Source organism: Ambystoma mexicanum, chromosome 5q, assembly GCF_040938575.1.
Source record: "Ambystoma mexicanum isolate Mex_15411 chromosome 5q, UKY_AmexF1_1, whole genome shotgun sequence".
In the NCBI taxonomy this organism is placed as follows: domain Eukaryota; kingdom Metazoa; phylum Chordata; class Amphibia; order Caudata; family Ambystomatidae; genus Ambystoma; species Ambystoma mexicanum.
This window is the reverse complement of record NC_090933.1, coordinates 526,646,648-526,654,231: the sequence shown is the minus strand read 5'-3', so window position 1 is coordinate 526,654,231 and position 7,584 is coordinate 526,646,648. Positions and strand designations below refer to the sequence as shown.

The following is a 7,584-nucleotide window of genomic DNA, read 5'->3' as shown; positions in this document are numbered from 1 at the left end:
ATCTGAGTTTTTTCTCTCAATTATGAAATGTTTTGGCATGGCATGTATCACTCACTTGTAGAAAGGACATGCAGTGGCACGTGTCCCATGCCATTTTATTTTCGGCTCTTACCCCTACTGTTCGGAGGCGTAAGGTTTTTTTTCCCAAGAAACTCACTTTTGCCATATATGTTTGCTATTAATGCCATGAGTTTGTTCAGTGTGCATACAATACTATATGCATGTAATGAGAAATATATGTATAATGAAGCTTTGGCAATACTATGTGTAATCATGCCAATAAAGGCTTTCGAAAAATGATCCCCTACAGGCATTCACTTACAATACTTGCTTGTTTTAATTCTCAGCAGACTTTACAAATGTGCTACTGGAGAATGCGGGCATCGATCCCGCTACCTCTCGCATGCTAAGCGAGCGCTCTACCATCTGAGCTAATTCCCCTCCTCCTCGAAGGCTCTCGATACACTGCTTCAGAGCTGAAGCACAGTCTCCGGCTCACACTTGCTTGGCTGTCCAGGGACCTGTAGTGCATAAAGCCCTTTCTCTTCATCTGCCGCAGGGGAAATCACAATCTCACCCCTTTGCCCAAAACAAAATACCTTCAGTGGAGCTACAAGTAAAGCTGCAGATGGCCATCCATTGCAATGAGGATTGGCCAACCAGGTATTAATAGCAGAGTGACTCCACTCCCACGCCCTTTCACGCTGGACCTGCGCTTGTGATCAAGAGGCTGCACACCAGTGCCATAGACCCGAGAGCCCAATTGAAAAGCTGCTTGCTTCTCACTTTATTTCTCTCGCTATTTCTTGCTGTTTTAGGCCGCTGACACGCCGCCTGCAGCCAAAGGACCAGCGCTGGAGTGCCCTTTGTCATTTTTACCAGCTGGCCATATTTTACAATCGAGCGTCAGAATACCAAACAGGTAAGAGTTAGGTCTGGGAATTGAGTCCACTTTCCATCGTGTGTCCCATAAAGCGGAAGTGTCCAGCCGAGTGCAAGCAGGTGCCTTTTGCCCGCGTGTGCTGGGACACTGCAGCTTTGGACGTGAGCCAACTTGCCCTTTTCAGTGGGCCAGTACCCGTGACTCCAGTGAGAGAAGAGGAAAAGAAAGAACGTTCCCCTTCTCTGTCGAGCCAGGGATTGTGGGTTCGAGTCCCATCTGGGGTGGTTCGTGGCATTTTGTTCACACTTCTGCTAAAGCATGCAAAAGGTTTTTGCGGTAGTAGGGGGAGGGCGCAGGCTAGTACTTTGCTGGGCGCTGTGAAGTCCAGAACGTGCTCTGCTGGTAGCAGACTTTAAATGCCGGGAGACTGCAGAGTGTACCAACCCCTCATGTCAGCGAAGAGACACAGATGAGTGGTAAGAAAGACAGGGAAAATATGCTTTCTGGAATCTGAGCTCCTGCAGACAGGGCTCACTCTTCTGCCAGCTCCGACCTGCTCCGATGAAAACGAAATAAAAGAGCAAAGGCTGCGCACTTTGAACCAATTATTCGAAGCATCGTATTGAAATGAAATAAAAGGTTAACAGCCCTGGGTGGCATCAAAGTGGAATTTCCTGAATATGTCACCAATGCCATGCAATGCGCCTGTTGCACAGTATCACGCCTGTTGCCGGCCCTCGCGCGGATGACTCTTTGGGATAGCAGAAAGTGGACGGAAGACTTTTAGGATGATATGAAAAAGCCAAAACAGAAGCGAGCACATGCCTTTATTTGCGACGATTGGTGAGTTTTGAATAAAATAGTGAAAATGAAGAAAAAGCGTCTTGCTGGAGAATGCGGGCATCGATCCCGCTACCTCTCGCATGCTAAGCGAGCGCTCTACCATCTGAGCTAATTCCCCTCCTCCTCGAAGGCTCTCGATACACTGCTTCAGAGCTGAAGCACAGTCTCCGGCTCACACTTGCTTGGCTGTCCAGGGACCTGTAGTGCATAAAGCCCTTTCTCTTCATCTGCCGCAGAGGAAATCACAATCTCACCCCTTTGCCCAAAACAAAATACCTTCAGTGGAGCTACAAGTAAAGCTGCAGATGGCCATCCATTGCAATGAGGATTGGCCAACTAGGTATTATTTTTTTTTTTTACTTTTTTACTTTATTGAATATAGCTGAATTCATATCAACTTTTTCAATTTTTTTTTTTTTTTTTTTACATAGAAGAAAATTCATAAACATAGACAACAACAATGAAAAAAGTACATCTAGAAAATATCAGCCGTTTAAATACATGAGTTGAGAAAAATTTGGTAGAATATTAATAAAGCATTTGATGATATGAAAAAAAAATGTCTATAGACAAGTTCATCTTGCTAAACAAATAGTGTAGCACCAAATTCATTCCATGTTCAAAGCCTTTAAAAAATTAACTGTGGCAATTCTTATGCTCATACATTCGGTTGCAGCCAACGCGACCCATCTATTACTTGGGTCAATTTGTGCAAAATACGCAAAATGATTCACAAAATGTACACTTCTCGTACTCATGAGGGCCAGACAGTCCAATATTATATGCTGCAGAGTTTCAACAATGGCGGTATTTTTGCTAAATCTGCACCAATTGAGATCTGGGGAGATCTGCTCCCTTCTTGTTTTAACCTGGCGAGTGGGCCAGATGTTGAATCGCAATCGCAAGGTGGCTGATCTAATAGCAGCAGATGGAGCCAAACATAGATAGGATGCAGTTTCTCTGTATCGTTTAGGACCAAATATTACAGAATCAAAGTCTTTATAAGTTAAGCACTGGGTTCTAGTGTCGCTCCAGTCCATCATGTACACTTTCTTCTTTGCTTGCTCCGGATGGAACACGAGAAGATCAAGTGGTATATCAGCGTTCACCATGATCTTCAAAATACTTGTGGACCAATTTTTAGGAAAAGTTTCTGATGATTTGAGTAAATAACTGGAAATAGAGGATAGTGTAGAGTTGTCACACGTGGATAGCAAGCATTTACGAAATAAGGCACATAGTCGCCAATTGTGAAGGGCCATTAAGGATATTAGGCCTAGTTCATAGCGCAGCAACGCACCAGGGACACATTGAGGTAGATGAAAAATTACTCTCCAGAACTTGGCTTCTAATAAATTTAGGAAACCTTTAGGAATGATTTGCGTTTCAAGACCATAAAGAACAGTTGCTACAACGTTCTGGTTCCAATAAGTAATGGCTGCCTTGATTGAAAACTTACCATATTTAGAAATAATCAAGCGTGTGTGACAAATTGCCATATTTAATTTCTGTTTGATTTTGTTCAGGTCCGACTCTAGTGACGGACAGCCATCAAAAATGAGACCCAAGTAAACATAATTTGGAACCATCTTTATGGGAGTGCCCTCAATTTGCCAATTTAACAAATGCTTATGTAAACCTTTAGGGACAAACGTGACAATCTGTGTTTTACCGTTGTTTACTATCAGTTCATTTTCTTTAAAGTAATGGCAAAGAGCTGAGAGAAGGTTACGTAAGCCACTAGGTGTTTTTGATACTAAGACAAGATCGTCAGCATACCACAAGGCACAAATTTTCACACCATTTAGTTTAGGTGCATCAGTTATGATTTTATCAAAAATCCATCGGACATCATTAATGAAGAAATTAAACAAGGCTGACGCTAGAATGCACCCCTGTTTTAGCCCTCTAGATGTACAAATCGGAGAAGATAAGAGGCCCTCAGCGTTTAGTCTTATGTAGACCTTAGTTTTTGAGTGGAGAGCGTAAATGATATCAACTAGAGTGGAGGGACATCCCGCCCTGATTAGTTTATCTATGAGTTTCGGTCTTGAAACCGAATCAAAGGCAGAATGAAGATCCACAAATGCAAAATATCTAGGTTGTCTCTTATTCTGTGCTTGTTGTCTTATGGCGTTTAAGGTAATTAAATTGACACTAGTGCCCAAGCCAGCCACAAAACCTGTTTGGGCTGGATCTCGTTGACTAGCCAGTATTGACCAGTCATTAAAGTCTCTCAGCACCAGTCTGGAGAATAATTTTCCTGGAGCATCCAGTATTGCTATTGGACGATAACTCTTAGCATTCATACGGTCGCCTTTTTTATAAACCGGAATAATTACAGAGGAACGCCATGACTCAGGAATGGTTTTAGTTTGCAAAATATAGTGAAAAGCATTATTCAGGATTAACGCCCATTCATTTATATGTTGTTTAAACATCCAATTCGTGAGCCCGCCGAGGCCTGCCGCTCTTGACGAGGATGATGACTTAATGAAGTTCTGAATAATATGTTGTGTACAACGCAAACTCCAAAATTTCACAGAGTTGCTGTTGTAATTATAATGACTCATTTTAGAATCATCATACAGTGCAGTAAAATGAGTGACCCACACAGATTCAGATACTCCATTGAGTTGCAAATGGACTTGGGGGACATTATTACATTTGTTCAGTAGTTCCCACACTGTTGCAGAGTTTTTATTGTAACAGGCTGCAAGAAAGTTTTCACCATCCATTTGATACAATGCAGCTTTTCTGGACCGGATCCAGCGGTGGTATTTTGCTTTAGCAATATTGACGGCTTTGATCTGAGCATTCATGGGTAGTTTTTGAAGAGTTCTAATTTCTTTTCTATAAGCTTTTTTTCTCTCACAGAGAGCTAAGTCAAACCCGTGAACATGTCTCTTTGATGGATTTTTAGAAACAGGAAGTAGATTTGCAAAGGTGTTCAAAACATCTATATAAGAGTCGGCTTTGAGTAGCTTTTGATTGCTCAAAATGGCATCGTTCAGTGCTAAAAGTTTATCAGTTGACCATTTAAAGCGATTTCTGGCATTATTGATTAATAAGGTCTGTTTGTACCAACGGGCAGGAATAAGGTGGTTGTCAATTCGGACCGACCAAAATAATGCTAGGAGATGGTGATCACTAGCTGTCTGTTTTACAACAAACTTCTTAGTATTCATAAAGATGTTATTGGACATAAAGATGTAATCAATAGTCGATTTAGAGATGCCTCTCTCCCAGGTATTCATGGGAGGTATGTCGCCTATGATCGCACCGTTTGCCATCTTTAGATCAAGATCTTCCATAAAGGACAACCACCTCAATCCCTCACGATTCTTAGAGCTTGTACTAGACTCAAAGCAAGACAAATTCAAATCACCCATTACCAAAATTCCAGCAATGTTATCCTGAACAGAGATAAGTTCAAATAGAGTCGAAAGAGCCGTGTAGAAGCTATCGTCGATAATACCCAGCGGATTACGATATAGGTTAATGAGAGCGTAAGTTAGCAAATTAAATGAAATCTTTACCAATTGCATGAATTTGTTTGGGGCCTGCCAGGGAGAGATTTTGAAACCCATGCTTGCTTTTACAGCAACTAATAGACCAGCAGTAGGTCTCCCTTTATCACCTTGTTCTGCTGGGAGTAGAACAAGTTCATGATCATCCCATGTAGGAGGGTTTACGAGCCACGTTTCTTGCAAGGCTACTATATCATATGTATTCAATTGCGTGTTTAAAGTCCATTGCAGGTGAGATGAACCACGCGTATTCCAACTGGCGAGGGAAATTTCAGTTGAGTTGGTACATATTCGTGGTTATGAGTGAGGATTAGTGGAAAACAAGGAATCAGGAAATGATTCTTGAGTGCAGAAGTTACAAGAACACAAAGGTTCAGATGCCGTGCTTGCAGTGGGTTCATTAAAATCAACCTTCTTAATTTGCTGGCGTGCCGGATCTTGTGCTAGTAGAAAGCCAAGATTGAATAAATCCATTCTGGCATTCCATAAGGTATTGCGTACAATTCCGGACTTTATCCATAGTCTAACAATGGAGAGGTTCTGATCACATAAAAACTCAATTTGGTCTAAATCAGTAGAGGCAATGGCGTCCAGACCTTCTATATCCCCAAAAATGTTAAGAACACTAGCACGGCATAAATCATATTTTGGGTACGGCCCATCTCGACACTTCAGAATCAAACTGTGTAACAAATTACATTTTTTTGATAGTGCAAAGCTGGCATCATCAGTGCGAGGTTTAGTGCCACCATTGCGAGAATCTAAGTTCCTCTTGCTGTTTTGTTTAAGAGGAGCTTGATTGCGATGGCAATTAAGTGGTTTGGTACAAGTGTCTATTTGGGCTTTTGGGAGTGAAATTTCATTTCCAGTGATATGTTGAACATTAAGTGTTTGAGAAGGTTGGGTACTAGCATTTACAGCTTCGGGCATAACCTCAGAGATTCTATTGTATAGGTAAGTGTCAACTGCTGCTTTTAGTGAGCTTAATCGATCATTAGCCCCTGTTGTGGAGATGGTAGATCGGGGTAGCTTACCAGCGCTAGAAGAAATTGCGTCACAGTGTGCAGTCAGTGTTTGTGCAACCAGAGAAGGTTGCCTGATTTGCACATTGTCAGGTTTAGCTGTTAGCAAGTGTACCAGCTCATTCAAAGGATCATAGTTTAGTGAAGTGTTAGATACCGTCTTCGGAGTAATTTGGAGTGGAAAAGAGTCGCACGGCAACACTTGGTTTGCTGACATACCGGCCGTGTCATTGTTTGTAGTTTCATTGTATGTGTGCATTGGAGCTGCAGGGGAGTTGTCAGAAGTGTTGATAACACCCACGGGGGGAGTCAATTGATGTTGTTTTTGTGTGGCACCTGAGGGTTTGTGTCTTTGAGTGGCCTTAGAAGACACATTTTTTATTTTGCCAGTGCTTGCAGATGTACGACCAGTTTTATGTGAATTTTGTTTTGAGCAAGCAGGCAAATTGGGGTTGGTCACTAATTGAACAGCAGTTCTCACTGGGGAGTCAACACTAATCCAAGACTCATTGTGATTTGAGATCAAGGCATCTTCAACACATTCAATCGGTCGAATGATTTTTGAAAAAGCTGGTAGCACTGGATAGGTGGACGGGGAAGCTTTATTTAGTGCTTCTAGATTTGAGAGATGTTGTGTGATGGTGGCTCGAGATTGTTCCTGAGAGCTTCGAACAGAAGACCAATTGGCTTCAAGAGTGGTTATTCTTTGCTCCAAATTTTCTAAAGAAAGGCTTTTAGCATTTTTAGGTAGTTTGTCTCTCATCGAATTGCTTATTAGGTCTAATTGTGTGGTTTGACTGACTATTTTCTGATCTAGAGTTTCAAAAAGTTTGAATAGACTAGAAATAGTAGTGTTAATAGCTCCCAGGGTAACTTCTAATAAGGCAGGGTTAGCTGGGATGTGAAAGCCTGTTTTTTTTTATCAGTGATTGGACAGCGACGGGGAGTCGGTTGGATAAAGGACACCTCGTCCTCCTGTCTTGTTGAGTCCATAGAGCATGGTTGTTCATAGTCAGTCAGAATTGAGACTCTAGAACTTTCTAGGTCTCTACTCTCAGCAGGAATGAGACGGGGAGATAGTGAGGGCTTATTTAAGCTAACTTGACCCACGTCTTCAATAAGTACTGATGCCACTGAGGTGTTCATGACAGACTTATCACAAGCTAACTTACTGTTGTCTAGTAATAACTGTTCACTATCATGAGTGGATTCTTCTAAAACTGTAGCAAATATTTGAAAAGGTTTGATAGTTTTATTGGGAGAGTGAGGCACAGTTAGTAGAGTTTGGTCTGAAATGGTAATACTC

General features: G+C 41.8%; 2 non-coding genes across 2 annotated transcripts; both read right to left on the bottom strand.

Moving 5' to 3' along the window:
• Window positions 1–368: 368 nt before the first annotated feature.
• Window positions 369–441, bottom strand: TRNAA-AGC (transfer RNA alanine (anticodon AGC)). The gene has a single exon. It is a non-coding gene; the product is annotated as a tRNA-Ala (tRNA).
• Window positions 442–1,771: 1,330 nt separating this feature from the next.
• Window positions 1,772–1,844, bottom strand: TRNAA-AGC (transfer RNA alanine (anticodon AGC)). Its single transcript has one exon. It is a non-coding gene; the product is annotated as a tRNA-Ala (tRNA).
• Between the last annotated feature and the right edge of the window lie 5,740 nt (window positions 1,845–7,584).